Source organism: Phyllobates terribilis, unplaced genomic scaffold (genome assembly GCF_046119375.1).
Source record: "Phyllobates terribilis strain yellow unplaced genomic scaffold, ASM4611937v1 Scaffold_12__6_contigs__length_324123572, whole genome shotgun sequence".
In the NCBI taxonomy this organism is placed as follows: Eukaryota; Metazoa; Chordata; class Amphibia; order Anura; family Dendrobatidae; genus Phyllobates; species Phyllobates terribilis.
This window is the reverse complement of record NW_027362772.1, coordinates 155508096-155518243: the sequence shown is the minus strand read 5'-3', so window position 1 is coordinate 155518243 and position 10148 is coordinate 155508096.

Genomic DNA, 10148 nt, shown 5'->3' with positions numbered 1-10148 from the left:
ACCTCACATACAGCGAGCTGCAATGCTCTGCAGGGTCTGACACCTTTCTATCATAGCTGCGATACTCTGCATGGTCTGATATCTTTCTATCATAGCTACGAGGCTCTGCATGGTCTGACACCTTTCTATCATAGCTGCGATGCTCTGCATGGTCTGACACCTTTCTATCATAGCTCCGATGCTCTGCATGGTCTGACACCTTTCTATCATAGCTGCAATGTTCTGCATGGTCTGACACCTTTCTATCATAGCTGCGATGCTCTGCATGGTCTGACACCTTTCTATCATAGCTGCGATGCTCTGCAGGGTCTGACACCTTTCTATCATAGCTGCAATGCTCTGCAGGGTCTGACACCTTTCTATCATAGCTGCGATACTCTGCATGGTCTGATATCTTTGTATCATAGCTGCGAGGCTCTGCATGGTCTGACACCTTTCTATCATAGCTGCGATACTCTGCATGGTCTGATATCTTTGTATCATAGCTGCGAGGCTCTGCATGGTCTGACACCTTTCTATCATAGCTGCGATGCTCTGCATGGTCTGACACCTTTCTATCATAGCTGCAATGTTCTGCTTGGTCTGACACCTTTCTATCATAGCTGCGATACTCTGCATGGTCTGACACCTTTCTATCATAGCTGCGATGCTCTGCATGGTCTGACACCTTTCTATCATAGCTGCAATGTTCTGCATGGTCTGACACTTTTCTATCATAGCTACAATGTTCTGCATGGTCTCCCACCTTTCTATCATAGCTGCGAGGCGCTGCGTGGTCTGACACCTTTCTATCATAGCTGCGAGGTTCTGCATGGTCTGACACCTTTCTATCATAGCTGCAATGTTCTGCATGGTCTGACACCTTTTTATCATAGCTGCGAGGCTCTGCGTGGTCTGACACCTTTCTATCATAGCTGAGATGTTCTGCATGGTCTGACACCTTTCTATCATAGCTACAATGTTCTGCATGGTCTCCCACCTTTCTATCATAGTTGCGAGGCGCTGCGTGGTCTGACACCTTTCTATCATAGCTGCGAGGCTCTGCGTGGTCTGACACCTTTCTATCATAGCTGTGATGTTCTACATGGTCTGACACCTTTCTATTCTATCACAGCTGTGATGTTCTGCATGGTCTGACACCTTTCTATTCTATCATAGCTGCGATGCTCTGCATGCTACATAGTTATATAGGTTGAAAACAGACATAGGTCCATCAAGTTCAACCTTTCTATCACAGCTCCAATGCTCTCCGTGGCCTGACACATATCATAGCTGCAATGCTCTGCATGTCCTGACACCTCTCTATCATAGCTGCGATGCTCTGCTTGATCTCACATCTTTCTATCATAGCTGTGATGCTCTTCATGGTCTGACACCTTTCTATCATAGCTGCGATGCTCTGCATGGTCTGATCCCTATTTATCATAACTGTGATGCTTTGTGTGTCCTGACCCCTTTCTGTCATAGCTGCAATGCTCTGTGTGTCCTGACCCCTTTCTATCAGAGCTTCGAGGCTCTGCGTGTCCTGACTCCTTTCTATCACAGCTGTGATGCTCTGCATGACCTGACCCGTATAACAGCTGCAATCCTCTGCACTTTCTTACCCCTTTCTGTCACAGCTGCGATGCTGTGTGTCCTAACACCTTTCTATCATAGCTGTGATTCTATGCTTGTCCTGACCCCTTTCTATCACAGCTGTTACAGTATGTCCTGCATGTCCTGACCTCTATCACAGCTGCGATACTCTGCGTATCAAGACCCTTTTCTATCACAGCTCTGATAAGTGCACTTATCTGGCCACGGCCCCACTATCAGTATTTGGTCAGTATTTTTTCTTAGGAGTGGGTGCCAAAACCAGGAGTGGGTGATAAATGCAGAATTGGTGACTTGTATCTATTATACCTTTTCTCTGATTGTTCCTCACCAGGTTTTGTCTCCCACTCCTGAGAAAAAATACTGACCGAATACTGACCGAATACTGATAGTGGGGCTGTGGCCTAAGGCAGGGGTGCACAACATTTTTTGGTCCAAGGGCCACATTTCTATACTCAACCAATCCCAAGGGCACAAAAAAATGTAAAGGGGTAATTACATCACTAGAACCACCATCAGCACATTAATATATCACCAGAACCAAGTTTTCTGTGTTTGAGAAGGATTTTGAGAGTTTCTGCTCCAAAAACAAATCATTATGATACACACCAACTTAAACCGAGTTTTTTGCAGCAGAAACTCATCAAATCCTCCTCATAAGCTCAAATTTCTAGCTTTTGAGGATATTTACATTTTAACATAGCCATGAAGCACAATTTGGATAGCTACATGTACAAGATAAGAACCACTGTCAGCACATGTATGAGGAGCCAAAACCACCATCAGTACATGAATACAACATCAGAAGCAGCATCAGAACTACCATCAGTACATGAATGCAGCATGAGAATCACCATCAGTACATGAATTCAGAGCAAGAAGCAAAGTCAGTATATGAATGCAGCGCCAAAGCCACCGTCATTAAATGTATACAGCACCAAGCTTAGTACAGCGATCAATTGTAATGTCAGGTCAGCCCCATATACAATTGTATTGTTTGAACCTACAATTCCCAGTATGTCCTAACCAATAGTAAGGAGATGCTGGGAGTTGCTTTTACCAGCCATTATCAGACTGCCGACCATGCAGAAACCACAGCACTGAAGAGACGTAGGCAGTATTACAAATAAATGTTTGCATCCAGGTACCTTATAGGTGACAAATTCTCTGATTCAACTTGTTCCCATTCCTTTTATCTTCATGTAGTTCAGATGCCATGATGAGATTTTACACCCAGAACACGTCTCTGCAGACTTACCTCTTCTCCGTCTTCAGCAGCACATCCCAACACGGTGCCCTTAGAAATAAAAGTATCATTAAGCCGCCCCATAAATATAAATATCGTCCATGCTGCGCCCCAGAATAAATAATTGCCCAAACTGTGCTTACTGTACAAAATATCCCCCTCACATTGCCCTTCTCCATAGTATACCCCATACTACTCCTCTCCATAATGTGCCCCCAAATTGCACCTTTCCATAATACGTCCCCCACACTGCCTCTCTGCATAATGACCCCATTCACAACTCCCTTAATTGCCTCATTATGTCCCCATTACCTCATAATGTCCCCCATAGTCCCATAATGTTCCCCATTGCTCCACAATGACCCCATAGTATCCTCCATTATGTCACCTATTGCCCCATAATGTCCCCCATTGCTTCATAATGTCCTCCATTTCTCCATAAGGTTCCCCATTGCCTCATAATGCCCCCTATAATGGCCTCCATAGTGTCCCCCATTGCTCTATAATATCCCTCATTGCCCCATAATTGTAGCATTGGCGTCTCTGCCCCCTGCCAGGCAGAGACGCCGTCCCCCTTACCGCCACGGTCCTGCTCCGGTGTCTTCCGGCCTCCCTGCAGCTGCTGCTGGTGCACGCAGCTTCCCTGGCTCTGTGCTTAGGGCGCGCGCTCCCTCCCTCTTAAAGGGGCCACGCGCGCCGTCCTAAAAAGTCCCCGGCCAATCACCAGAGGGCTTTCCCTATAAGAGGCACCTCCTCCAATATGGAGGTGCCCGTGCAAGGTTGTTGCTTTGTGATTCTTACTTTGCTTCAGCCCCCAGGTCCTCTGCAAGTCAGTCCTGTTCGCCAGTCTGATCTTCTGCTCAATCCGCTAGCCTGACTTCTCTTCTGCCCGGCAGTCTGTCTACAGTCCCGTCCGCCAGTCTGTCTATGGGCTCTGCCCGCCTGCTTACCTGGAAGCACCCGCCTGTTACCTGCCGTGTCTGCCAGCCCACTTACCTGGAAGCACCTGCCTGTTACCTGCCGTGACTGCCTGCCCGCTTGCCAGGAAGCACCTGCCTGTTACCTGCCGTGCCTGCCGGCCCGCTTACCTGGAAGCACCTGCCTGTTACCTGCCGTGCCTGCCAGCCCGCTTACCTGGAAGCACCTGCCTGTTACTTGCCGTGCCTGCCCGCTTACCTGGAAGCACCAGCCAGCTACCTGTTGTGCCGCCAGCTTGCCTACCCGGAACACTCGCCTGACTATCTGCCTAATCGGTCTGCTTGTCTACCCGGACCACCCGTCAGCCTGCCAGCCGAAGCTCATCCGCTGTACCGGTCAGTTCCTGCCTTCTGACCTGTGGGAGTCACCTGCTCTCATACAAGGTCGGTCCCAGAGTGGCACCTGGTCCCTCTGCTCGGTTCCTCCCTGGTTCACGGAGTCGACTGAGCCACCGTGCGACCTTGGTATGACCGAGTGGAGTCACGCCCCTCTGGCCCCTCCTTGCACCGCAGCACAGAGGTTCCACCACCCGGATCCGTAACAATAATGTCCTCCATAATGGCCTCCATAGTGTTCCCCATTGCCCCATAATGTTCCCCATTGCTCCATAATGGCCCCTGGAAAGTAACACCAAGCAGAAAACAAACATTTCATCTCACTTACCGATGCCCGCTGCGTCCTTTGCAGACTGGCGTCAGCAGCAGTGTGATGACGTCAGCAGCGTGCTGACCTCATCACGCTGCTACACGTTGGGGTCAGCACAGATGAGCGCTGTTCTGCACCAGTCCCGGTGTCGCAGTTTTCAAATGTATTTGCATCTGAAAGATGTGAAAACATTTGGATTTAGGAAGGAGGGAGTGGCGTCTTCTGGCAGCTCCGCAGGCCGCATAACATACTTTGGCAGGTTGTCTGCTGCCTGCGAGCCGTATGTCGTGCAGGCCTGTTATAAGGGTTACTTACATGAATACATCACCAGAACCACCATCAGTACATTTATACAACACCAGAACCAAGTTTTCATATTTGATGAGGATTTTGAGAGTTTCTGTTCCTTTTTTGCTTCAAAAAATCAATGTGAACACATGCTAAAACATTTTTGGATCATAAACTCACCAAATCCTCCTCATAATCTCAAATCTCTAAATTGTGAGGATTTTCAAGTTTTAACATAGCCATGAAGCACGTTATAGATTGCTACATGTGTACCAGATCAAAACCACCATAATGTCACCCCACGTGTGAGAAAGACTTGGTGCAACACAGAGGTAAGAGGGAAAGGGAGCCCAAACACTAGGGAAAGGGGAAGTGGAGACCTCCTAGTCTGGTCTAGTGTCACCCTGTCTCAACTACCATCCCTATATTGCCTCTTCAGCAATCGCCGCACATGTGCCTCGCCCTGTCTTTCCCTGGCGTATGGCTAAAGCTAGGAATGGGAGGAGATGAACACTAGTCGATCTCCACTAAACTCTAAGCCTTCACAAGTAGTAATGAATATAGCCGACACCTTCCTCTCCGATACACCAGGTATACACTGTGTTCCAAATTATTATGCAAATAATATTTTCTCAGATTTTTCCAAATTACCTATATGAATTGCAGTCATTGTAATTTTCCAGTCAAATAACTATTAGAGTATAATTGAAAGCAGGGCCGGCTCCAGGTTTTTCTGGGCCCCGGGCGAAAGAGTCTCAGTGGGCCCCTTTAACACATACCACGATTCATGATGCAGAGATACGGCGGAGAAAAAAAAAAAAAAAAAAATATATATATATATATATATATATATATATATATTACAATGCTAAGATTTTACTTCTTACATTACATGAGTGATATCTATTGTAAATTCCACAATAGCTCAGAAACCGGTGAATCGCTCCACACAGAATACTGGCCCCCATAAAAGGCTCCATACGGAATACTGGCCCCCATATAACGCTTCATACGGAATACTGGCCCCCATATAAGGCCCCATATGGAATACTGGCCCCCATATAAGGCCCCATATGGAATACTGGCCCCCATATAAGGCCCCATACGGAATACTGGCCCCCATATAAGGCCCCATACGAAATACTGGCCCCCATATAAGGCTCCATGCGGAATACTGGCCCCCATATAAGGCTCCATACAGAATACTGGCCCCATATAAGGCTCCATACGGAATACTGGCCCCCATATAAGGCTCCATACGGAATACTGGCCCCCATATAAGGCTCCATACGGAATACTGGCCCCCATATAAGGCTCCATACGGAATACTGGCCCCCATATAAGGCCCCATACGGAATACTGGCCCCCATATAAGGCTCCATACGGAATACTGGCCCCCATATAAGGCTCCATACGGAATACTGGCCCCCATATAAGGCTCCATACGGAATACTGGCCCCCATATAAGGCTCCATACAGGATACTGGTCCCCTTATAAAACTCCATACAGGATACTGGCCCCCATATAACGCTCCATACAGGATACCGGTCCCCTTATAACGCTCCATACAGGATACTGGCCCCCGTATAATGCTGCATGCAGGCTGTTACCCCCACATAATGCCCCATACAGGCTGTCCCCCCCTTATAATGCTCCATGCAGGCTGTTACCCCCCACATAATGCCCCATACAGCCCCCCCCCTTTTAATGCTCCATGCAGGCTGTTCCCCCCCACATAATGCCCCATGCAGGCTGTTCCCCACCTTATAATGCCCCATGCAGGATGTCACCCCCCCTCTTTATAATGCCCCATGCAGGATGCCCCCCCTCTCTTTATAATGCCCCATGCAGGATGCCCCCCCCTCTTTATAATGTTCCATGGAGGATGCCACCCCCCCCCTTCTCTTTATACTGCCCCATGCCTCCATACATTAAAAAAAGAAAATCAAATACTCACCTCCCTTCTCCTCACCTGCTACTTGCTGCCCGCTGCTCGGGTCCGAACTCCAGCGTTGTCGGCGTCTTCCCGCTCAGCGCTCCCTGTGACGGCTCAGGGGAGGGCGCGGTGTAAAGACGTCACCGCGCCCTCTGACCTGAGACGTCACAGGGAGCGCAGAGCAGGAAGACAGCAGATCTGCGGAGGCACGGGGAGAGGTAAGTATCCAGCTGCCGGGGCCCTGAGCAAGCGGCGGAGAAGGGCGGGCGCTGACACCGCTCTCCTCCGCCCATAGCCCAGCGGGGTGCGCGACCGCCAGTGGGTCCCTCTGCCTGCTCAGGGCCCCGGCATTTGCCCGGGTGCGCCGGGTGCTGATGCCGGCCCTGATTGAAAGGTTTTTGTACAAACTGCCTATGATAATAGTATATTTTTTAAAAAATAAAACACTCAAACTGCACTCAAAATGCATGTTCCAAATTATTATGCTCAGCAGAGTTTTCAACCTTTTCATTTTAATAAAGAACAAAAAAATGGTCATTTTTGAAATTATAAGCATAAGCAGGTTATTACAAACTGAAATTAAACAGTTTTCAACTCAAAATTTTATTCTAGGTGATTTTACATTTGCACATAGGACCCCTTGTTCGAAAGGAGCTTCTGAACTCTCTCGTCCATTGAATTTGTCAGGTTTTGGATGGTTTCTGCTTCAATTGTTTTGCATGAGGACAGAATACCCTCCCAGAGCTGTTGCTTAGATGTGAACTGCCTCCCGCCATCATAGACACTCCTTTTGATGATGCTCCAGAGGTTCTCAATGGGGTTGAGGTCAGGGGAGCATGGGGGCCACACCATAAGTTTGTCCCATTTTATGCCCATAGCAGCCAGAGATGCAGATGTGTTATGTTCAGTATGAGACGGTGCATTATCATGCATGAAAATGATCTTGCTGCGGAATGCACGGTTCTTCTTCTTGAACCATGGCAGGAAGTGCTGTTTGAGAAACTCAACATACATTATGGAGTTCATCTTTACCCCTTCAGGGATCCTAAAGGGGCCGACAATCTCTCTCCCCATGATTCCAGCCCAAAACATTACTCCACCTCCTCCTTGTTGGTGCAGTAGCCATGTTTGCATGGGGTGTCCATCAACTAGCCATCCTCCACTCCATCCATCTGGACCATCGAGCGTTGCACAGCACTCATCGGTGAACAAAACAGTTTTGAAGTCAGTCTCCATGTATTGTTTGGCCCACTGGAGCCGTTTCTGCTTGTGTGCAGTGGATAGAGGAGGTCGACAGGATGGCTTACGCACAGCTGCAAACCTCTGAAGGACCCTGCATCTTGTTGTTCGGGGGACGTTGGAGGCACCAGCAGCTACAAAAACTTGTCTGCTGCTATGACAAGGCTTTTTTGCCGCTGCTCTTTTAACCTGACGTAATTGCCTGTAGGAAAGAGTCCTCAATTTTCCCTTATTAGCACGCACACGTGTGTACTGTGAATCAGCTACATACTTCTTGATTGTGCGATGATCACGATGAAGTGTCTTGGCAATGTTGATTGTAGTCATGCCTTGACCTAAACACTCCACAATTTGTTGCTTCTCAGCAGCCGACACATCCTTTTTCTTTCCCATTTTGGCAGAAAATGTAGGCTGCTTAATAATGTGGGACAGCCTTCTTAAGTAGTCTTGCCTTTCATTGGACACACCTGCCAAACTAATTAGCACAGGTAATTAGAGAAAAATGGATATATAGATCCATTAATTGTGTTATAAGGAGTTACCCCCAAAACTCAATATCTATTAATGTATCTCCTTTTTTGATATCAAAAATATATTATATAAAATAATCATATTCATTCGTATTTAATCAGTACTTTTATTAAATCACAGCAAGCAGAAAAGTGATAGTATCTTTAAAAATTCTTCATTATGCCCATAAAAACATTTAAAACCCTTCCGGGCAATGTGGTATATATATATAGCCTAAGACATATAAATAGCCATAAGTCTCAATGGTTATACACATAAGAATATAGAAGGTTACACGTTAGATGTCTTGAATCAAAGCAATAATTAATTAGAAATATAAAGGGTCACAAGTCAAGTGTCCCAAATCAGAACAATAATTAGATCATCATATCACATATAGATTCATTTTAAACAAGGAAATCCTTCTAAGTTTTTTTAAAAAATTAGGTTGTATACATCATAATATTCTATACACTGTTTAGTGTGGCAATCTATATGGTTGATCAGACAATGTTCTATCAAATATAATTAACTGATCTTTACCATGGTATATATTTGTTGACTAAACAGTGTATAGAATATTATGATGTATACAACTTAATTTTTTAAAAAAACTTAGAAGGATTTCCTTGTTTAAAATGAATTTATATGTGATATGATGATCTAATTATTGTTCTGATTTGGGACACTTGACTTGTGACCCTTTATATTTCTAATTAATTATTGCTTTGATTCAAGACATCTAACGTGTAACCTTCTATATTCTTATGTGTATAACCATTGAGACTTATGGCTATTTATATGTCTTAGGCTATATATATATACCACATTGCCCGGAAGGGTTTTAAATGTTTTTATGGGCATAATGAAGAATTTTTAAAGATACTATCACTTTTCTGCTTGCTGTGATTTAATAAAAGTACTGATTAAATACGAATGAATATGATTATTTTATATAATATATTTTTGATATCAAAAAAGGAGATACATTAATAGATAATTAGCACAGGTGTCTGCAATTGCTTACAGTGATATAAAGAGCCCTGACACACATCACCATCAATGAGTTTAACTGACAAACAAAAAAATTCTTACCTTATCACTCATAAACACTTTTTGCATAATAATTTGTTTGGAACACAGTGTATATACACCCAGGCCAGGGAGCTAATTACCAGAGGGAGGTAGCCGCGAGGTCCTAGAGACAGCCTCTCATCTAAAAAGATGTCTGTAATGCCAAATGTAGAGATCTCCTGCAACCAACTGCAGGACGACTGTCTGTCACCTCTGATACACCCGTGACAGTACTCCACCTCTACGAGTGGCCTCCGGACACTCAGGACTGGGTTTCTCAGGAAAAGAGGTGTGGAATGAGCGAATCAATCTGAGAGCGTTCACCTCTGATGTTGAAACCCACATCCTCTCCTCTGGACCATAGCCTTTCCAGTGCACCAAGTATTGTAGAGAACGACGTTGGAGACGAAAATCTACAATCCTCGAAATCTGGAATTCCAGATTACCATCAACCATTACTGGGGGCGGTGGTAGAGGTGAGGGCTCAAGAGGTTCCACATACTTTTTGAGTAAAGACCTGTGGAACACATTGTGGACCATTCGACTGAGGGTGGAAGGCAGGGGAAAAGGACAGCTGCACCCCCAGTCAAGAACGGAATGCCTTCCAGAACTTGGAAACAAACTGGGTCCCCCGATCT